The sequence below is a fragment of the Monodon monoceros genome, unplaced genomic scaffold (genome assembly GCF_005190385.1).
Source record: "Monodon monoceros isolate NGI ecotype Baffin Bay Population unplaced genomic scaffold, NGI_Narwhal_1 Super_Scaffold_15, whole genome shotgun sequence".
Lineage (NCBI taxonomy): Eukaryota > Metazoa > Chordata > Mammalia > Artiodactyla > Monodontidae > Monodon > Monodon monoceros.
In genome coordinates this window covers 7,176,173-7,200,365 of record NW_021703771.1, presented here as the reverse complement: position 1 = coordinate 7,200,365, position 24,193 = coordinate 7,176,173, and the positions used below count along the sequence as shown (strand labels likewise).

The window sequence follows — 24,193 nt, the reverse complement described above, 5'->3', positions numbered from 1 at the left end:
TAGTGTATTATACTCGCTCGCTCCTGCTGCCGGGCAGGCCCGGGGTCCTCGCGAGCAGAGCAGAGGCCACTGGCACTAATGGAACCTGATATGATGTGCAGGCAGACCTTGTTTTACCGCTCTTCCCTTTACTGTGCTTCACAGATATCACGCTGCTTACAAACTGAAACTCTGTGGCGACCTGCGTGGAGCATTCTTCCAACAGCATTTGCTCACTTTGTGTTTCTGTGTCACATTTTGGCAATTCTCACAATATTTCAAACTTTTCATATTTGCTACGGTGCTCTGTGATCAGTGATCTTTGATGTTACTCTGTAACTGTTATGGGGGAGCCACGAACCACACCCATATAAGACTGCAAACTTAATCAAAAAACATTGTGTGTGTTCTGACTGCTCTACCCACCAGTGGTTCTCCATCTCCCTCCCTCTCCTTGGGCCTCCCCAGTCCCTGAGACACAATACAGAAATTAGGCCAATGAGTAACCCTACAGGGGTCTCCAAGTGTTCAAGAAAAGGAACAGTCGCATGTCTCTCACTTTAAATCAAAAGCTAGAAATGATTAAGCTTAGCGAGGAAGCCACGTTAAAAGCCCAGATTGGCCACAAGTAGGCTTTCTGCACCAAACAGCCAAGTTGTGAATGCAGAACAAAAGTTCTTGAAGGAAGTTAAAATCGAATAGTCTTAGTGCTGATGTGGAGAAAGTTTCAATGGTCTGGACAGAAGATCAAACCAGCCACAACATTCCCTTAAGCCAAAGCCTAATCCAGAGCAAGGCTCTAACTCTCTTTAATTCCCTGAAGGCTGAGAGAGATGAGGAAGCTGCAGAAGCAAAGTCTGAAGCCAGCAGAGGCTGGTCCATGAGGCTGAAGGAAAGGAGCCGTCTCCATAACAACAAAGTGCAAGGGGAAGCAGCACGTGCTGATGGAGAAGCTGCAGCAAGTTATCCAGAAGATCCGGCTGAGATAATTCATAAAGGTGAACAGATTTTCAAGATAGACGAAACAGCCTTCTATTGGAAGAAGATGCCATCTAGGATTTTCATAGCTGGAGAGGAGAAGTCACTGCCAGGCTGTGAAGCTTCAGAGGGCAGGCTGACTCTCCTGTTAGGAGCTAATGCAGCTGGCGACTTTAAGTGGAAGCCAATGCTCATCTACCGTTCCAAAAATCCTAGGGCCCTTAAGAATTACCCTCAATCTGTGCTGCCTGTGCTCTCTAAATGGGACAGAAAGCCTGCATGACAGCACATCTGTTTACAACATGGCTTACTGAGTGTTTTAAGCCATGTACTGCTCAGAAAACAAGGTTCCTTTCAAAATGTGACTGCTCGTTGACAACGCACCTGGTCACCCCAGAGCTCGGGTGGAGACGGACAACGAGATTCATGTTGTTTTCACGCCTGGTAATATAACGTCTATTCTGCCGCCCGCGGATCAAGGAGTCACTTTGACTTTCAAGTTTTATTCTTTAAGAAATACATTTTGTAAGGAGACGGCTGCCACAGATAGTGATTCCTCTGATGGATCTGAGCAAAGTCATTTGAAAACCTGGAAAGGATTCATCATTCTAGATGCCATTAAGAACATTCGTGATTCATGGGAAGAGGTCCAAACATTAACAGGAGTTTGGAAGAAGTTGATTCCAACCCTCATGGATGACTTGGAGGGGGGTTTAAGACTTCATGGAGGAAGGAACTGCAGATGTGGTGAAAACAGCATGAGAACTAAAATTAGAAGTGGAGCCTGAAGATGTATGGTGTTGGCCAAAAGATTCACTCAGTTTTTTCTGTAAGATGTCTCTAGTAGCACTTAGTTGTCTTTAACTTCATTCAAAACAATTTTGTTAGCTTGTATGTGACAGCTGTCATATCAGCGTGCTTTTAAAACAAAGACATCAAGATGTCAAATTCTAAATTATGCTTTATTATTTCAAGAGAGGTAAAAATGCAAAGGAAACACAATAAAAGATTTGTGCAGTGTATGGACAAGGTGCTGTGACTGATCCAACGTGTCAAAACTGGTTTGCAAAATTTCGTGCTGGAGATTTCTCGCTAGACGATGCTCCATGGTCGGGTAGACCAGTTGAAGTTGATAGCGATCAAATTGAGACATTAATTGAGAACAATCAATGTTATACCACGCGGGAGACAGCCGACATACTCAAAATATCCAAAGCAAGCGCTGAAAATCATCTGCTCCAGCGTGGTTATGTTCATCGCTTTGACGTTTGGGTTCCATGTAAGTTAAGTGAAAAAAACCTTCGTGACTGTATCTCCGCATGCCATTCCCTACTGAAACGTAATGAAAATGTTCCGATTTTAAAACAAACTGTGACCGGAGATGAAAAGTGGACACTGCACGACAATGTGGAACGGAAGAGATCGTGGGGCAAGGGAAATGAACCACCACCAACCACATCAAAGGTCAGTCTTCATCCAAAGACGGTGATGCTGTGTATATGGTGGGATTGGAAAGGAGTCCTCTATTACGAGCTCCTTCCGGAAAACCAAACGATTAATTCCAACAAGTACTGCTCCCAATTACACCAACTGAAAGCAGCACTCGACAGTAAGCACCCAGATTTAGTCAACAGAAAATGCACAGTTTTCTATCAGAATAATACAAGACCACATATTTCTTTGATGACCAGGCAAAAACTGTTACAGCTTGGCTGGGAAGTTCTGATTCCACCGCCGTAGTCACCAGACATTGCACCTTTGGATTTCCAGTTATTTCGGTCTTTACAAAATTCTCTTAATGGAAAAAATTTCAATTCCCTGGAAGACTGTAAAAGGCATCTGGAACAGTCCTTTGCTCAAGAAGATAAAAAGTTTTGGAAGATGCAGTTATGAAGTTGCCTGAAAAATGGCAGAAGGTAGTGGGAAAAAGAGGTGACTATACTGTTCAATAAAGTTCTTGGTGAAAATGAAAAATGTGCCCTTTATTTTAATTAAAAACCGAAGGCACTTTTTGGCCAACCCAATAACTAAATTGCTGCAGTCTCAGGATAAAACTCTCATAGATGAGGAGTTGCTTTTTACGGAGAAGCAAAGAAAAGTGTTTCTTGGGATGGAATCTACTCCTGGTGAGCATGCTGTGAAGATCGCTGGATGACAACAAAGGATTTAGAATATGACATAAACTTAGTTGATAAAGCAGCACAAGGGTCTGAGAGGAACAACTCCAATTTTGAAAAAATGCTACCGTGGGTAAAATGCTATCGAACAGCATCATATGCAACAGAGAAACCGTTCCTGAAAGGAAGCGTCAATCCACACGGCAAACATCATCACTGCCAGGCACTTTAAGAAACTGCCGCAGCCGCCCCACCTTCGGCAGCCAGCACCCTGATCAGCCAGCGGCCACCAGCACGGAGGCAGGACCCTCCACCTGCAAAAAGACTACGGCCTGCTGAAGGCCCAGATGATCGTTAGCTTTCTTTCGGCAATACAGTATTTTTAAAGTAAGGTATGGCTGAGTAATATTCCACTGAATATGTAGCCCACCTCTCTTATGCCAAGAAAATAAAACATTCATTCATTTGCTCATTTATTTCTCAAACCACTCCCACAAGATCATTTCCTCAGCTACCTAAAGAACTCATAGCTCAGCTGTTACATGAGTTCATTTGTTGTTAGCTGTACAAATGCATAAATTTCTAAGAACATACATATATATCTCCCCTTACTTGTTTCTGGTCACTTACTGTCTCCCGCTCAGAATCAGCTTTTTAACTAATTAGCCTACCAATCATTATAGATATCAATTCTTTTTTTGTGTGTGTGGTACGCGGGCCTCTCACTGTCGTGGCCTCTCCCGTTGCGGAGCACAGGCTCTGGACGCGCAGGCTCAGCGGCCATGGCTCACGGGCCCAGCCGCTCCGCGGCATGTGGGATCTTCCCGGACCGGGGCACGAACCCCTGTCCCCTGCATCAGCAGGTGGACTCTTAGTAACCTTCCCAAATACACAATTATCAGCCTGTAACTATATAATTCTCAGAAGTTTAACATAATTCATTTTGCATTCTCTTTTTCAACCTCCAACAGAGGTAAGACTTACCTTGCTTTTTAGCAAAATAATTTCAAAGAAAGCACAGTTTGTAGTAACAAAGTAAGCAATCTTTTCAACTGAATACTTAAACTGCTAGACCTTCCTTCCTTCCTTTTTTTTTAAACTGGACAACCTATGTTACTCTAAACACTTAAATCTGCAAGAGAAATGGGGGATTAAATGGCCACGAGAGAGCGCACAAACTTAAAATCCTCCCGGGGCAGGCCTTCCCTTGTCACACTCCTTGCAGTGCTCTGTATATTATATATGCAAGTGTCACATGTTCAGTTGGCACTTAAAAATCTAATCCCTGACTTAACTTAAAATCAGAAAGCCTTAAAGTTGAAAATAAACTTAGATAATATGGGCAAACTCATTCATTCTACATTATTAACTGAGGTCAGATATTATATGCCAAATGGGGACAGAGTAACTAAAATTTATATTCTGTCCCTCAATTCAGATTGATTTCTTTGGTATAATATTTTACTGAATCTTCTTCCGTGCAAAGAAGCACAGCACAAACCTGTGACAGATCCCTTCCTACTCACTTTCTACAGTCTAAGAATCCAGAACCTCTTCAGGCTAAAATGATTTCTTTTTAAAAATTCAAATTCTGGTTATAAGTTATCCTCCCACTCAATTAGAGAACTACCTTTGAAAACATTACTGAGTATGAACTTACCCGCCCCCCAACGTTTGGAAAGGGGAGAAAACGCCAAATCAAGTAACACCGAGGCCCGCTCACAAGCTGGGCTCCCACCCTCAGCACCGCTGCAGACAATCTGGAAAGTATCTTTCCTTCCAGACATCACACACCTACACGCATCCCAAGAGTTTCTCTTCTTCCTTGGATTTCGACTGCATCATAGTTTTAAACGGGTGTATGTCAACCATTTCCACAGGAAACTGCATAACAGAGAGCAGGTGTGTAGGTGAGCAGGGTAAAGAGAGACATGGAGGCGAGAATAAGGAAACGTCCGACACAGAGTTCATCAAACCACAGATGCGGCCCGCCAGTGGGTTCTTAAAGCCCCTTTTATGTATAACAACTAGATTTTTTTTTTTGGTATTAAAAAAATGAAATAGAACATAAAACAGAGCACACTGCACAAAGTAAAGGTAAGCACTCATGAACTGTTTTGCACATTTGTGCACATATGTGAGCGCATGAAGGCTGGACCATAATGTAAAACAAATTTCTTACCAGAGTCATGGGCTGAGAAACACTGTTCTAGAGATGGTCTGCTCCTTTGCTGCTACAGTGGGTCAGCTCACTTGAGTGAGCAATGTCTATGCCCTAAACCTTACCGACCACTCCAAATAGAGCTGCTCTACATGGATTTCAATAATTCAGACACGAGTGACCCTTACAGCTGGCATCTCATAGGCTGTCCCACAAATCAAAATGGCAAAAGAGTTGATCACTTTAAAAACTGTTTTGTATCCCTTCAACCTCAAATCCTGCTGAGGCAGCATCGTGAACACATCGGTGTGTGGCGGAGATCATTTTAGAGATCGTTCTGTAACTGCACAGTAATCCAAGTACTGCCTTATATGCATTAGTGAGAACTACAAAGACTGAATTCAGATGATACTCTTCTTTGCCCGTCAATGTAAACATAAGAAAGTAACCTCATTGTTTGTATTTTAAAACATATTTAAAAATTGAAGGACATGTACCACAGCAATAAACTACATAGGTAAGACATCTTCCTGAAATTCTAGTCAGAATAATGCTTATAATAATACCTTTTAGAGTTAAATATCCATAAAAAGATTTTAATTTTCTATTCAATTTCTTTGAGTGACTCTCCAATAACTGAAATTTAATTCTCAGCCATATTTATAATTATTTTCATAGATCTTTGTGTAACATGACAGGAATAGCCTTCCTAGCCTTAGCTGAGTAATAATATCTAAAAATATAGAGCCAGGAAATTCAAAAAATCTGTGTTTATATATTACCATTATGGAGGTTCAAAAAAACTCTAAAATAAAATCCTCTAAATCCGCCTGTGACAGTCTTTAAACAGCCTGGATTTATCAAGAAAAGAGATGCGCCCTGAGTTCATCCTGGAAACCCTGTCTAATGGCCACTCTGAAGTGTACTTAGTTTCTACAGCTAAACATAGTTGTCACTCCCTATCTTTATGTATGTAAGAATATACACATATGGAACCAGGTTAATGTCAGAGAAGAACTACAAGTAGATTCCCACAATGTATTCCAGTTAAACATGTTGTGTAATAAACAAACAGGTGTGTAACAGGTTATGCCTTCCTGAGCAAGCTCTTTTGAAATGAACACACCTGATTTCTACCAGACTTGCTTGTAACACAAGCAGTCCTATTTATCACATATTTTCAGGATATAAAAACAGTAAACCTCAAACAAAAATATTAATACACAAACTATTAATTTGACCTTCTGCTCTATAGTGTACCAATTCCATTGTACTTTGCAAAGAATAAAGATAAAATTGAGATATTTGAAATACAGCTATCATATAAAGCCAAATTTTAGAAGACTTAAGAATGAAAATGCTATTGTCTTGTTAGATTTTGGGGCAGACACAGAACACGGTGTCAGAACAGTAAGTCAAGACCCTGAGAGGCACATTTTCCCTCATGTAACTGTCACCCTTTTGATATTCAAGCAGTATGTACAGAATCATTCCACTTCAAATTCTCCTGCTACTGAAAACATCACATATGGAATTTGCCTTTTAATAAGTGAAGAATGCAGCCGGCTGTCAATGGGTAAAATTAGGCAATTTATAATTTATTAAACAAACTTTCCTAACAAGCAAGAACCCAGGTCTGCTTAGATAAAGCAATTTTATAAAAATGTAATTTTCCTTAGATTCATACCGAGCAAATGTCTCATTCAAATTATTAAAACCTGTATTAGCAGAAACTTCACTGGCCAATCCTTTCGTAACTCATAAAACTACATCACAGAATGTAACTGAATCAAAAACCACTTAGTTTCCAACTCCTACATTTACCAGCATCTCCTAAGCCTTTAAACAACAGAAATAACAGCTGAGCCTCTAGAATGTGATTCACTATTCTTCAGTTGACCAATTAACGTAAATAATAGTGTTAATATGTAAGACAACTTTCTACGGTCTAGACGTAATTATTAGAATTTTTCTTTAAAAACTGACTACATCATAAATTATGCCTTAACTAGTTTGTCTATAATCAGCTTCCTTTAACATTCACAGACTCATACAACTAGATGAGACAAAACATATTGTTTAATTCTCTCATTTTAAAGTTAAGGATATTAAAGTGATACAAAGGCAGGGAGGTCTGCAGGGAAGACAGGAAGGAGTCTAAAAGGTAGGAGCTGGTAAAGGCACCCTGGGAAGAAAACCGAGTGTGGAAAAGATGGCGGACCCACCTGCCTAATCTGGAGGTCTAGTGTCAGGAATAAAAGGTAAAGCTGAAAAAGTAAGCTGAGCCATGTTACACAAGGACCCAAACGGCCCACCAGAGCTAGGAATTGGATGAATTTTCAAGGCAGGTCGCAAAAACAAAGCTACTCCTCGCGGGGCAGTGCGCAGGAACAGCCCTGAGAAAGGAGATGACCACTGCCACTGCGGGGCAGGGTGTGCGGCCACGACACGAGCAGAGCAACGCCCAGGAAAATGAACACGAACCCGCCGCCCCATCACAGCCTGAAACCTGAAATATTCTCTAATAGCTACTCAACAACACACAGTTCCCAGAATACTACCTCGTCCGGGTGCCTTCTGAAATACTAATGGTGGGATTTCACCTTTACTACAGATTTTAGTAAAACTTTATGAATGACGAGTTACTCAAAGGTGTTGGGTTGTACATCATCATATATTCTACTCTAAAGCAGAAACAGAAGTCAGACTGTGTTATCCATGTTGTTCACCCATTGAAGCCGTTCAATGGCATATCAATAATTAATACAAATCACTGTCTTACGTTCCCAATATTTTTAAAAATTCCTTTACTGTAGATTTAAGAGGTTTGGGGAAAGAGCTGAGCTAAATACAGGTGTTCAAGTTGCTATCTTTTTTTTTTGGCAGCACCACACAGCACACGGGATCTTAGCTCCCCAACCAGTGATCGAACCCGCGGCCCCTGCAGTGGAAGCATGGACGGCCAGGGAAGTCCCACATTCCTACTATATTTTCATAGTTATAATTACCATGTTTGTATGCGTGTGCTTTCACAACCAAATTATATACAACCTGAGAATTAATCTTGCACGCAACTCTTGGTTATTCCCCAAATCTTCCTGTTTTACCTATTTAGAATCTTGCTAAAGTTTCCCTTTTTCTTTTTAACCATTCTTTATAATATACATATGGATCTTTTTCCCATTAAACCTCTCATTACACTGGTTTTGAATTTAATATTCTTTCTTAAGTCGTATTTTTAGAGTTCGATTTCGAACTGTAATCTACATTTGATTTCCCCAGCCACATGGACATCTTTCAGTAAATGGCTCTCATGGTCTAGGGACACTACAACCCCAAACAGTATGTCCCTGGGCTGGAGAAGCAGCAAAGATTTATATAAATTTGAGAACACAAAGGAGCCTCAGACGACATTTACTCAACTCATTACATGGCGCGTGAAGCACCACTGGGACATGTCACATACAGGGCCACTCTGGGTAAGAAAATCCCCCGGCGTTATGGAATCACTGGACATGATGACACAGCACATTGTATATTCAGACAATCTGAAGATGAGAAAGTTTCCTCCTCAGGCAGCCTGTAACATCTACCCGCTTACCTCTAGTCTCTGGACACCGCCATGCAACAGAGAAATGAGGAGTGAACAGATGGGGCACCAACTCCCAGCAGCCACGGCAGACCACGCGCTCACACCAGGCCCTCCGCCATCTAAAAGTCCCTGACGTTTTCTTCTGTGCTATCATATTCAGGGCAGTTGAGGTGCCAGTGCCTTTACTTCAGAATCTTACTGTTACCCAATTTGTCAGTATTTTGTATCTAAGAGTTTCTGAGGGACTAAATTCTATCGTGCAATGGCTTATTAACTAACCTTTGTTGCCTGGTCATCTGAAAATGCGAACAATATGACAATGATACGCTGAGTGAATAAAAACGCAGAAGAGAGCGAGGTCCAGGATTGAGCCCCGCGGAATGCAGCGAGCTCCCTCGACACTGACTTCACTTCTGTTCCCTGCACTTCTCCGGGCACAGCCGTCCATCCGGCGTTCAGTCCACCCACAGCCTGCTCACCAGGCCCAGCTGCCTACCTCTGGACCAGAAGGAGATCTGGGAACCTAAGCTTAGTCTGACAGGAACTGTTCTTAGGGAACCCATGCAGGGACTAGTGAATGTTGCTAACACTTTGAAAAAAGGACTAAGTCATTAGAAAGAAAATTCCATTTGAGTTCTGCATAGAATTCATGCCAAGACAATGATACAAGCATTCATGACCCACTTACATTTTCCTTCTGAAGATCTGGACATTTGCCTCTCTCTAAACTCCTGGGTCCTGACTTAGGGACAGCTTCTCAAAGAGTGGCCTACATGCTTCACACATCAGGCCTGCAAAGTTTCTCACCGCTCAGCACAAACATCGAGTGCCTACATGGGCAAGCTCCCTTAAAAGAATACTGTGCAGAATTTTTGTGAGGGTTAAAATAATATATAGAGTCCTTCTCACAGTGGCTGGCACATAACCGGGGCTTCCAAACCGGCAGCTGCTGGTGGTTGTGAGGGTGCCTTTCATAAATACGCGCCAGAAGCGTAAGCACTAGAGACACAAGGATGAGTTAAGACGTGGTTGCTAAGCTTAAGAGGCGTATATTCTGGTCAAGCAAACGGACACAAACATAATTCCAGTTCCGTGTGGAGCGGCGCAGTAATGGAGTAAAAGCTCAGAGGAGCAGCAGGCCAGGGCTCCGCAAGCGTCTGAGAGGTGTCCTCTGAGACGCATGGCCCTAGGGTGGCAGGGCGGCCGGACGCCCCAGTCTGCTCGGGACAACCCCACTCAGTGCTTGTGATTCCAACTTCCGGTTTCACTCTTAGGAGGACCCAGTTGCGAATACCCACCCCAATTTCTTACCCTTGTCTACACAGTAGTCTGGAGGTTTGCAGAGAAGGAAAAAGAAGGTAGTTTTTTTATAATTCACCACTTACTTGTTAGCAAAAGTATGAAAGAAAGAAAACAATTAAATGGGGCACCGCTGAGAGGGGGCCACCGCCTGCCCGTCACACACGCACATTCCCAGGACCTGGTGCTAAAGCGTTCGGCCGGCCTGCTTCTGGGTCGGGCTCTCCCTCACTGCGACCTGCTGAACGTCAGCCCTCGACACCAGGGTTTATGAGGGAGGGAGGGAGGGAGGGAGGGAGGAAAGGAAAAACAGCCCAATTTTAAACCCAGTCTGTATGGGAAGCTTCAACAGGTCACTTGACACCTCTGATTAGGGTCACTTCACAGGCATAGGCTGCACAGCCCCCAGAGCCCACAGAGGTTTAATACTCTGCAATTACATCTGGAAATTCTTCATTTTATCTTTGAACTTGACCTTGTAAATGCAAAGGGCAAAGGGCCAAGGGAAGGTAAGCTGACGCTCCAGAGAAGCTGCGTGTGTCCCCTCGGTTGGTGCCTCGCTGCCCGCTTCATCCAGTGGACCAGGGCCCACGATGCTCCGTGAGCACAAACCCCGGTGCGGGACAAGGGCAAGAGGTACACTGCGAGGTGGGGCTGATGCCCTAGCGGGCCACGCCTTCTCTTCCCAACACACAAGGCAGCAGGGGCGTGATTCTAAGGCCCAGGAAAGACCCAGAGCACCTTCCTCGCCTCGTACTCAGCAGACCACTTACAGGGAAGACGTGACAGCACAGGACTAAAAATAACTGTGTGCATGTGCAGCTGGGGCAGTTACGACCAGTAAGATACAAAGAGGCCACAAAGCAACCGCCATTTCTGAGGAGCTGGGAGCAAGAGAAGGTCCTGCGCATGAGCCCTGCACACAGCGCCACCAGGGGTGGGCAGACCGCCTGAGCCCCTGCTCCTGCCCGATCCACTGACCCGCCCCTACCCTCGCCCCATTTAAGGGACCCGCTCGCCACCCCTCGGGGCACGAGCCAGGGCACCTGCTTCCTGGTTCTGCTCCCTGGGCTCCCAGCAAAGCCTTGCCTGAATCGCTCGTCTGGCTTCTTATCAGTTTCTATTGATTAAAGAGTCCAAGGACCCACAATCCCTGGCCTAGGGAACCAGTGCCCACCATTCCCGCCTAAGAGCAAAATTCATGGGCATGTACACGCTAAGAAACACAAATTGTATAATTTAGATGATTCCACATCTATGTGCTCTTGTGTTTGCAATGAAGATTTTCACTGTGGAATATAAAAATGAGTAATAAAATTCATGTTAATGATGTAAATTTTTAATTTTTCTACCATTAAAAGCAAATCAACTTTGAGAGACAAGTGGAGAGACTGCAGAAGAACAAAAAGAGCTTTATAGGCACTCCCTGGCAGTCCAGTGGTTAAGACTTCACCTTCCAATGCAGGGAATGCAGGTTCGATCCCTGGTCGGGGAGCTAAGATTCTACATGCCTCGTGGCCAAAAAGCCAAAACATAAAACAGAGCAATATTGCAACAAATTCAATAAAGACTTTAAAAATGGTCCACATCAAAAAAAAAAAAGAGCTTTATATTTTAGTACCTTTAATGGTACTTTTTTCTTGTTTTTTAACAAGGGGCCTCTAATTTTCAGTTTGCAGTGGCTGCAAATTATGTAGCTGGCCTTGTCCCTGGGCCTCAGTAAAAAAGGAATAATTGTCATATTGACTTTATGACTACTAAAACAGTAACTAAGATAAATATACCCAGGCTAGTTTTTGGTCTAGCATGTGAGCAGCTGGAAAGTCATCACTCCATCCTAACAACAACAAGTAAAAAACTGAAAAATCAACAACTCTTCTTAGATCCATCAGAGAAGTAACATCACGGGCAAACCATAGCCGCTCCCCAAGCCTCACCCCAAACTGGAGAAGACTGGAGAATACAGAGAATTATAACTCACTAGAGCAGAAACCAACACCAGGGTAGTGCTGGGGCCCAGGACAGGCTACCCGAAAATATGCCTCAGTGACATATTGATTATTCTAAATCAAAGCTGCTTGAGGAAAAAAAAAAAGATATTAATTGGGAAAAAAAAGATAGTTTCTTAAAAGATATTAAGAAAAAGCCCGAAACACTCTGACCCTCCTCTGTCCACCTGAAGCGGAAAATAAATCTCCCACGTGGAGGCATCCTCCCTACACCAGGAGGAAAGAAAGGACTGTTATCACCATTTAGGCAATTCACGGCTAAGAAAGCTGCATAAACAAACTCTGTTACTTGGGGAAGGGAAATAGCCAACTTCAGCACACCGCCCCCGCCCACCCAGGCCATCCTGTCCCACCTATGGTGGGGAAGGGCAGAGGCACTTGTAGAGTTCACAGCCCAGGGACACAGTCTCAGCAAAAGACAAGACCTAATCACAGGACTCCCGAACACTGCCCCGCCCTCACACCCCACTGCCACGTTACTACAGGCTTATTTACTGGAGTTCCTTTGCCAGTACATTATGTTCAGCCTCAACAGAAAATTTCAAGGTGTACAAAAAGGCAAAAAACACAGTTTGAAGAGACAGAATGAGCATCAGAACCAGATTCCGATATAGCAGGGATGTGAGAATTATCAGACTGAATTGAAAAGAACTATGTTTAATATGCTAAGGGCTCTAATGGAAAAAGTAGACGGCATGCAAGAACAGACGGGTAACGTAAGTAGACAAATGGAAATTTCAAGAAAGAATAAAACAATGGTACAGATCAAAAACATGCAACAGAAATGAAGAACGCCTGTGATGGGCTCATCAGCAGACTGAACACGGCTGAAGAACGGAAGAACATTAGAGGATGAATAAGTGAGGGTAATAAGATAAGTATTACAACAGTGCTTTGTAAACTGTAAACATAAAAAAATATAAACATTTGAGATTTTTTTTTTCTTTGCGGTACACGGGCCTCTCACTGTTGTGGCCTCTCCCGTTGCGGAGCACAGGCTCCGGACTCGCAGGCTCAGCGGCCGTGGCTCACGGGCCCAGCCACTCCGCGGCATGTGGGATCTTCCCGGACCGGGGCACAAACCCGCGTCCCCTGCATCGGCAGGCGGACTCTCAACCACTGCGCCACCAGGGAAGCCCAACATTTGAGATTTTAATGTTACTATTATAACCTGACTCTTCCTACTCTCTGTCTTCACTAATATCTCGGAAGCTGGTAGTTTTACGTTTCATCGCACCATAAGGTACTAGGAGAGAACACAGTGTTACCAAACACACTTGAGTGGTACCACATGAACGTCAGCCTGCTTTATCAGATATCTTAACACTATTTCAAGATTTCCTTCATAGCCAGGTTGGGAACTCTCTAGAAATTACAGCAATTTATGACTAAATCACAAGAAACCTAGAGGTTTTCATCCTTTCATTGTCTGCCTTAAGATGATGCATTAAGTCTACAGCGGAAACTGAAATTGAGCGTCAGAAACCACTCACTCAATTCTCAAACACAGAGGGTGTCTGTCTATTTAAAGTTCTTGGTTTTGATAAAGTAAAATATCTGTTAATAAAGTGAAAACATTGTTAGCAAAGAACAGAACTGATACTTTATAGTTACTTTATTTCAGAATGTTATTTATATATTATTAGGAGATAACATTATTTGATACTTAGTATGTCTAAATCATGTTACAAGTATTCTAGTAATTTGGTAAGAAATCCATCCAAAGATATAATTTAATGTTAGCACAACCAACACAACCACAATTAACAACTGCCATTTATGCAGTTCACATGCAATAAACCCATGTTCTAATTTTTTTACTTTTATTAGTTAACGGCAGAATCTAAGAGTCACCTTGATGTGTAAGGGTTTGGAGACTGTGCTCATTCAGACAAGGCACAGTGAGCTGAAATGCTGTCTTGCCACTACAGTTACTAATAGCACTCTCGCCTCTCTACTACAAACACCACTACGATTACCGCTCCCCTTCTGCTCCAACCCCCCGCCCGTTACCGTCCAATCCAAGCTGGCCTATCTTCCTTCTCTCCTGAAGACTGGATATCCTCTCTCTTTGGCACTTGGCTGTGGCTGCTTCCGAATAATATGATGCTGTCTTTCAACACTTCACTTCCAGCTTTATATCTTCTTCTTAAACCAGGGCAAAGGTAGGTAACCACAAGCTCCTGTCTCATGGTCTGCCGGAGAAATGTGGGCCCTCAGCTTAGGGAGGCTACGCAGGGAAGGACGTGAGGAAAAACTTTCATGGCTACCAAACAGAGTGTACAAGTTATCAGGTGTTTTAGCAACAACCAATGAACAGACTACTGTGTATGAAAAACTACTGCTCCAGTTCCAAAGTCAGAGACAAAAACAAAGGCTGCAAACTATTTCCTGCAGGTCTAGGTAATGGATAGAGAAGGCTGCCTGCATCGCTGGATCTGCACACTCACTGCAAGTGCCAGGTGCACTGTTCCCGATTAAAGACAGCCGCTCCCAACACCTTACACCGGCAGAGCTTCTGGTCGGGAGCCGTGGGGCTTCACCCCGGCACCACTTACAGACGGTCTCAGCGCACTCAGCTCGCAGCTGCTTATGCCCTTACCAGCTCTAACACAAATAAGTATCTCGTCTCTACAGAACTCCTGTGTGGCTGTGGGTACCGCTGGGCCTTCCCAAGGGCTAGTGCATACGTTTGCATACAGCCTGCCAGCTACTGCACCAGAATCTCCAGAGCAGGAAAACACCTTTTTAAATGACAACGTCCATATATTAGATATTCTAAGATGTATCATTAAAAGACATAAATTAGCTTAGCTATCAGCACCATATTAACCAATCCTCTTAGAACTGCAAAGACTTATTGATAATTCATTTGCTAGGAACTTTTTGCGACAACAGCTACAGATATTACTCTTTAAAAATACCTTCTACAGTTTGGCTAAGTACTTTCCAGTATTATAAAGGTGGTTTTATCTTTTTTCCCTATTTAAAAAAAAATTTCCCTACGGTGGGTTATTAAAAGTATCAGTTGGAGAGAAAAGTACCCTGAACACTAAGCTGTTTATATACCCCCTGCAGGCTCAGTGGTTGTGTTACGTGTTTAACCACATGTGTCGCCTCTGTTCATTCAACACTCACCCTGTCTAGTAAAGTGACCTGACAGTGAGCCGTCTGCATTACAGGCAAAGTCAACAGCCAGGAACTAAACTCTTCTCTGGTCTGAAGTTGCAATGACCCTTCCCTCAGCTCTCTCCACTCCCCTAAACTGTGTCAGCTTCACGTGCAACCTTCCCACCAGCACATCATAAAGAGGATCATTTCTGCCACCATCATTTTCCACAAAGAACGCTGACTCCACTGAGAGTCATTTTTTCGATAATTAAGCCAACACATACATGCTTGGCAGTGTGCAAGGCACTGACATTCTACAGTTTGCATTTTGGGGATGGGGGGAGGAGATGCAGAGGGGAGAAACAGACAATAAAACAAACGACCACAAATAAAACAGCAGACGGTGTTAAGTGCCGTAGGGTAAGTTAAAAAAGGGCATCATAATCAAGAATGACTCAGGACTACTTTGAATTAGGCGTTCAGGGTAGCCCTCTGTCTAAGGTGTTGTTTAAAGTAAAATCTGAATGACAGGAAGGCAGTGCCCATGTAAAGATCAGAAAAGCAACTAAATACACTTGATAGACTGTAAGCTCTAAAGGGCAGGGATTTTTGTCTGATTTGTTCACTGTCGCCCCCAAGACCGTACCCCCGTGTCCATCACAGTGCAGGCACCCCTTATGCATCTGCTGAATGATTTGGGTGCATCTTTGGAATTGGGCAGGTGAGTGGCCCATCCAAAAATATTTATCAACTATGATTTCTAATTACCATTTTAATCATAAACACTGAGGTCTTTCTGACTCTAAAGTCCATATTCTTTTCAGGTACCATACTGCCATTATTTAGCAGAGATGGAATGCTGAATCACTCCAGGAACACTCGCATTAGAAGCTGTGGGCCTCAGAGAGAAACAGCTCGCTACTCCCTGATGGGTATTAACAGTTGTTTAAGTTAATCTACAGCAGACGTTCACAGGAAGACAGTAACTCCCTATCAGTGGCCTCCTTTTTAGAAAGACCTACTCGACCACTGTGGGACCCTGGGTAAATCTCACTCTCTGAATCTTACGTTTCTCCTAGTGTGATGACTGCATGATGACTATGTCGGGTTTCTGTGAGAATTAATTAGCACACATAAGATGCTGCACAACGCAAAGCACTTAGTAGACGCTCAGTTAATCCCTTGACCATCCTCCTTTCTTTCTCCGCTTTTGGTTGTAACAGTAACACACTGAGGGGCAGTAGTTAAGAGCAAATACTCTGAAGGCAGGACGTTCAGACTCAAATCTCAGCCTGGCTACTCAATAGCTGTGTGACCATGAATAAATTACCAAAGCTGCCTCTCTCAGGTGCTCAGCAGTAAAGGAGGATAAGAATGGTGTCAAGCTCATGGAGCTGCTCTGAGGACTGTGAAGTAACACACACTGAGGGCTCAGAACAAGGTTGGCAGAGTTAAGCCCTCAGGAAGCATGGACTCTTGATTACCTGCAATGACCCATCAAACCTAACTGCTGACCCTTCCACCTTGGCTGCAACATTCTTAAGCACAGGCTTTAACTTAGTAAGTCTACCCTTCATCAGAGCATTTATTGAGGAAAGATTTGCAGGTACCCTTCCCATTTTTAATGTACTAGCATATTTAAAAATAGGATTTAGCGACGGGGGTAGTGAAAACAAGTGAGAAATGGGACGCAGGGAAGCACCTCCTGCCGGGCTCTTGAGGAGCCAGGTCACAGTGCAGCCGGGTCACCGCTGGCCGTCCAGTTGAGGGAGACACATCTTTTCAAGTAAGAACACAGTAAACTCAAACCCACAATCTGTTCTTGATTTGCTACCACTATTAGCAACTTTTTTCTATAAAATGACAGGTGCAGGGAGTAAACAACTTAAATCTGAGAAACTATGTTATATCTGGAGTGACAATGAGCATCCTCAGGGCCTGTACTGTAATAAAACATCCTTTTCCATTAAAAGGCACCAGGGCTCCCTAGTAAAATGGACACAGGTCCGGGGCAGGCAACGTAGAAGATGAGCTTAAAACAATTACCATACCAAGTATCAAGGACATTATCATACGACTACAGTTGTATCACAGATACAGGAGCCAATATGAAGAGGTTTTCCATCAAAGGATAATAACTGCAGTGGATGGTTGCAAACATACTATACCTGTTTAAATCCATGAATATACAGTGAGACCCCCCCCCCCAAACCCTAACTGGACACAACGAGAGGATGCTAACGAATCAACTTATTATTTTGAAAACTGGTCGATTAGGGAAAGAATCAAGCTGCCTCTCCTATATGAACTACCACGTAACCCAAACTAGTAGAAATATTTCAACTACTAGAAAAGAAATAACAGAATTAGGAAATCACCATTTTGCAGGGCCTGATGACTTGCTAGAAACAGGTACTGACAGAAAAAGAAAAACAAATACCGTATGCTAACAATGCTAACACATATATATGGAATCTAAGAAAAAAAAATGGTTCTGATGAACCTAGGGGCAGGACAGGAATAAAGACGCAGACGTAGAGAATGGACTTGAGGGCACGGGGAGGGGGAAGGGTAAGCTGGGACGAAGTGAGAGAGTGGCATGGACATATATACACTACCAAACGTAAAATAGATAGCTAGTGGGAAGCAGCTGCATAGCACAGGGAGATCAGCTCCCTGCTCTGTGACCACCTAGAGGGGTGGGATAGGGAGGGTGGGAGGGAGGGAGACGCAAGAGGGAGGAGATATGGGGATATATGTATATGTATAACTGATTCACTTTGTTACACAGGAGAAATTAACACACTACTGTAAAGCAATTATACTCCAATAAAGATGTTAAAAAAAAAAAGAAACAGGTACTGAGGTGAATGGGCTAATAGACAGAATAAGAAACACCAGACGTTATGTGCCTCTTGACGGAGAAATAATAACACCACAGTCTACGTAAAATGAAACAATAAATCAAATGGAAATCCGAAGGACAAAGGGACAACAGGGATGCTGATCAACAAAACTCAGACTGTGGGAGGGAGAAGACCCCCTCCCTCAACAAGTGAGTTACAGGAAAACAGAGGTGAGGGAGGGACTGCTAGGCTAAGAGGCTTCAATGACAAGCCAACCCGATCTGTAGCTTGCCGCAAACTAACAAACTGGGGGAAAACTCATGACTCGTGTAAGATAACCGGAAATATGAATCCTTTATAGGGTATTTGATGAGGAATAATGAATCGCTGTATTTTTCGTTTTAGTATACAAGGATAATGGCCTTTTATTCTTTTTAAGAGACCCTGTCTTTTAGAGATATATAATGAAATATTTATGGATGAAATGACAATTTCTGGGACTTATTTCAAAATAGTAAGGGTAGAAATGAGGTACCACTTCACACTGGTCAGAATAGCCATCATTACAAAGTCTACAAACAATAAATGCTGGAGAGGGTGTGGAGAAAAGGGAACCCTCCTACACTGTTGGTGGGAAAGTAAACTGGTGCAGCCACTATGGAGAACAGTATGGAGGTTCCTCAAGAAACTAAAAATAGAGTTACAATATGATCCAGCAATCCCACTCCTGGGCATATATCCAGACAAAACTATAATTCAAAAAGATACATGCACCCCTATGTTCATAGTAGCACTATTCACAGTAGCCAAGACATGGAAGCAACCTAAATGTCCATTGACAGATGAATGGATAAAGGAGATGTGGTACATATATACAATGGAATATTACTCAGCCATTAAAAAAAAAATGAAATAATGCCATTACAGCAACAAGGATGGACTTAGGGATTATCATATTAAGTGAAGTAAGTAAGACAGAGAAAGACGAATATTATGTGATATCACTTACAGGTGGAATCTAAAATATGACACAAATAGAACAGACTCACAGACTAGAGAACAGACCTGTGGCTGCCAAGGGGAGGGGGTGGGGGAGGGGTGGAGTGGGAGTTTGGGGTGAGCAGATGCAAACTATTACACACAGGATGGCTAAACAACAAGGTCCTACTGTACAGCACAGGGAACTACATTCAATACCCTGAGATAAACTATAATGGAAAAGAATATGAAAAAGAATATGTGTGTGTATATATATATATATGTGCAACTGAGTCACTTTGCTGTACAGCGGAAACTAACACAACAATGTGAATCAACTCTACTTCAATAAAAAAAAAATTCCTCAAAATAATAAGGGTAGAAAGAGTAAACGTATAGCTGACACAAGATTAGGTAGGTATGATTTGATAACTGTTGAAGGTGAGTAACAGGTGTGTATACATTTGACATTTTCCAAGTAAAGTTTCATAAAATGAAACTTTAAATATCTGGAATAAATTTACACTTACAGATAATGTACACTTTGAGAAACAAATCCCAAAGATTTATGATCTTGTAATAAAGGCAATTTTATGCTTAAATGCCTATATAATTTATGCCTAAATTATAACAATTTACCCCGGCAATTTGTTTTTTCAGATTTTATAATGTAATTACAAACACTTTTGCTTCAAAGACAATTCTCAACATCCTTGGGTTTTCCAAAATGGGTTTCAAGGGAACACTTTACTCCCTTATGGATCTTATTGGCTTCTACTTGGTTTTCAGGGAACTCAAAGTAGCCAGGCAGCGAAAAATAAATATTAAATTCATTTTGTGACCTCTCTTTACAAATCAACAGAGAGATGGAGTCAAAGAGGTTTTAAACTTTGTGAACAGCTAATCAACTATACTCCAATATAAAATAAAAATTAAAAAAAAAAAACACTTCGTGAACAACTTTGAGAAATTAGAAATACAACCGTTACAAAGGGAATAATAAAAAAGAACAAAGAAGAAACAACGAACGCTCTCAGTAAGTCAAGCACCTAGACTGTTTGTCATTTAAAAGGTCATGAGCCACTGCAGTCGCTGACCTTCAACCCCCTGAAAGGAGTTCAAGGTGGAGATCAGTAGTGAGGCCCTCTGTGCTCTGGGAAAAACGGCAGAACAGACCTTCATATAGTTAGATATTTTCTGGAGAAGACTGTATGAGCCCGATTCCTGCATCTGCTGGTATCTAAAAAAGCACTACCATCATCAATGGTGACGTCTGCTCCTCAGGACCAGCAGCCAGCCTCTGCCTCAACGTGTGCTTGACTGCACGTGCCCCCTTCACTGACATCGTATAGAATACCGCCCTTCCCCTTAGCTCCTGCGAGCGGTTCCTCAGAGCTACCCGAGAGGCTGTCTCCAGGGCTATAGTCCGCATTTTGCCCCAAATAATTCACAGCTCTCAGGTTGTGCGTTTTCTTCAGTCGACAATAACACCATTAAGGACTAACATTGCTATTGTAGAGCTTGTCCTTAACATACAAACTCAGGCTGCTTCTCCAAGGCAAGATGCACTAACAGGCCCCCAAGCAAGCCATGGACCACCTGGCCAGAGAATCATAAACCAGACACCCTGACACTCAAAACTGTGATTAAGCAAAATCACAAGATGACGGTCAATCCCAGCCTCTTTGTTCTTCCGCTTTAAAAACACCCCCAACTCAAAGCCCAAGCGGGATCGGCCCTGAGGCTGGTCTCCCACTCCCTTGCTTGGCGCCTGCATGGACCCTAACTTTGTTGTGAGTGTGGCTTTCTGCACCTCAGGCCCCTGCTGATGGCTCCAGGGATCAGAAGATGAGCAGAAACCAAGTAGATTTTTCCCCAGATGTTTTCAAATCAGTGATGAAGAAAGGAGTGCTTCCCCTTCTATCAGTTCCACACATTTAAAGTTTACAACGCCACAGAAACAAGAACCTACGGTGTAGTAAGAAAAATAGGGACCCTGGACTAGTCTCCTCCACTCAGCAGTCACAGAAGTTTGGCTTCGGCAGGATGGGCAGTTGAGAAGCAGAGTAAACGCTACCTACTGCCTCTTCCCGCTGCCTTTCACCTCCATTAGAATCTGTGTGTTAACACACAACATGCGGGGCCACCGGATCTGCTGAGTCACAATAACTTGGGGTGGAAGGAGTCTCACAGTGTTGGAGCTACTGCTTCGGAGGTCCTGTCACTAACACCCAGCTATTGGCTGGGGGGAGAGATGGAATTGGGAGGATCTGTTATACTCAATGCAATGTCTGTAAATCACCAATGTATCTGAAAGAGGCATCTGCTAAAATTCCTTGAAAAATAAGTAAATGCATATTCATCATTAAAATCAAATGACTAGATCATTGAAGTCTTTACCAATGCTATAAGTTTAACGTCTACCTTTCAGGAGATAAAAATAGAGCTGGCATCATAATGTCTTTTTAGGCATTTGGCTAACGTAAAGGTGGTGGTGGGAATTACCAAACAGCACACCAATATATTGTATTGGTAAAGAACCTTACATGCATGTGAAACGATTCTGTATACATTCTAATATGAAGGCAGGAATTCTGGTTTTGTTTATTGCTGTATCCCTGGTACTGTGTATACAGTGATTGCTTAATAAATATTTGTTGAGTGACTCTGAGACAACAACCCGTTAGAGTCTGACAAGGCTATTCATTAAAAAGCCGAGTAAAATGCATTACAGCTAAACAGTCTGTCAATCGTTCTTCCTCAGGAAGCAGATGGTGACAACCTCCAGCCAGCAGTCTACGTCAGGCCCTCGCTGTCTTACTGCCTGGACTACAGGTTACGGCCTCTCCTCCCATCAATACATCTCCTGCAACCAGGCACCATCCTACTAAACCATCATTCAAATCAATGTACTTCCCTACTCAAAACCAGCGATCTAGCGTTTATCAGGAAACTTACGGTTCTCTCAGTATCATCTCTGCCGTCTTATCCCTCTAGTTCACTCTAACTAAACTGAACTAGGCATTACTGCCAAACTACACTTCCCAACGTCAGCCACCTGCTCACACCATCCCTCTGCCTACTGTGCTGTGCTCCTTCCTGACAGTCTTTCAAAGCTCACGTCAAGTGTAAGCACCTCCATGAAGACTTTCTTAATAACCCCGCGTGTTCTCTTTCACTTCTCTGAGCCTCCACCCTCTGTACCTCCCCAACTGCCCTGTAACAGCCTTTGCTAAAGTGATTTTTCCTGTCATCCCCTTTCAATCACTTGGTCTTTCCGAATTTTAAGATTCTTGAGGGTAAGCTCTGTCTTCATTTTTAAGTTGCTTCCAACACTTTAGCTGCCTTGTACACTGCAGGCACCCTAACAGTGGCTACATTCAATCCAAATATTTCCTCCCAGAAATCTTTCACCATACCTCTCCCCTGGATACAGAATGTCAGTAGCATTTAATCTACTGAAAGGCAACCAAACTGTCAGATCAACTCCCTCTTATGGTTACTTGTATCAGCCTTGCACTTACACCACACAGAATACCACAGGAGCTGGCACAGCAGCACCCACTGGTCCTAGAGCACACTTCACACAGTCGAGAGAGGAGGGCTGAGCCTGGGTGGGGGTGAAGAGGTCAGTCGGGGACTCAGGGAACTGCATTCAGGTGAACCGTGGCCACAGATGTAAGATACAGGCACACGGGAGCTGTGCAGCCCGTGAAGCTCAAAGGAAAAGCATCCAGTGACAAAAGGCCTGGAGAGCCCTGGGCACAGAGGCTGCACCGTGGTCTCGCTAAGGCTCTTCATTCACTGCTTCCAGTGTCCGCACCAGACTGTAGGGATGTTCTCACCAGCTGGTCAGTGATGAAACTTGTTCTCATGATCCACACATAAAAACAATGCCTCAAGACTGCCTACCACATCCACCAGAAAAGAGAGTGCCTGTCTATCTCTCCAGAGGCGCAGCTAAGAAGGTGAAACGCAGTGGTAATAACCCGGCCAGGCTGACTGCAGGAGGCCATGAGCCCAAACAAGAGAGGCCTGGGAGAGCCAGTGAGTGGCCCTCAGCAGAAGGCAGCAAGGCAAGGAGAATCATAACCCCGGGGCCAGGGCTTCCTGTGCTCCGCACAGGTGGGTACTTTTTTTTTTTAATAAATAAATGTATTCATTTATTTATTCATTTTTGGCTGCGCTCGGTCTTTGTTGCTGCACGCGAGCTTTCTCTAGTTGCGGCGAGCAGGGGCTACTCTTTGTTGCGGTACGCGGGCTTCTCATTGCGGCGTCTTCCCTTGTTGCAGAGCACGGGCTCTAGGTGAGCGGGTTCAGTAGTTGTGGCACACAGGCTCAGTAGTTGCGGCTCGTGGGCTCTAGAGCGCAGGCTCAGTAGTTGTGGCGCACAGGCTCAGGAGTTGCGGTTCGCGGGCTCTAGAGCACAGGCTCAGTAGTTGTGGCGCACGGGCTCAGTAGTTGTGGCTCGCAGGCTCTGGAGCACAGGCTCAGTAGTTGGGGCACACGGGCTTAGCTGCTCTATGGCATGTGGGATCTTCCTGGATCAGGTCTCGAACCTGTGTCCCCTGCATTGGCAGGCGGATTCTCAACCACTGCGCCCCCAGGGAAGTCTCAGGTGGGTACTTTTTAAAAACAGAGCGGGGATGCCTCCACGTGAATGAAGAAGCACCCCGGCCTCTCATCACTGTGCATTTTTTACTTTCTGGTCAGATATTATTGCTTTTAAGTCAAATGCCACCCGTCAAATTAAGGGACAAAGAACATAGAGAAAATATCTTCAAGTTCAACAGGAAACAGGTTTTGAAACTTTTCTTGAAGTTTTTGTATGTTTAGAAAAAAAAATTTCAATTTTTTTAAAAAACAAGTATTTACTAGGGAAAGCATGTGTTAATATAGCCAGAGCCCTGTAAGTTTAGGACAAGTATAAGTCCTTCCCCAACAGTTTTTTTTTTGGCAGGGGCAGGAGGGGAAATAGGAAAATAAAAGGTAAAAAATGATACATCAGGTTTTTCTGTTTAGAGTTTTACGTAATGAAGAAAACATAACATTAAGCTTTAATCCTTCTGAGCAGTGTGTCACAGTGTGTAAATGGCTGGTGGCGAGAAGCAGCTCAGAGCACG

At 43.4% G+C, this 24,193-nt stretch overlaps 1 protein-coding gene across 4 annotated transcripts in view; it reads right to left on the bottom strand.

The window, feature by feature from the left end:
* SMAP1 (small ArfGAP 1) overlaps positions 1-24,193 on the bottom strand; it is a 148,740-nt gene that overhangs the window by 24,510 nt on the left and 100,037 nt on the right. The gene's annotated exons all lie outside the window — the stretch shown is intronic.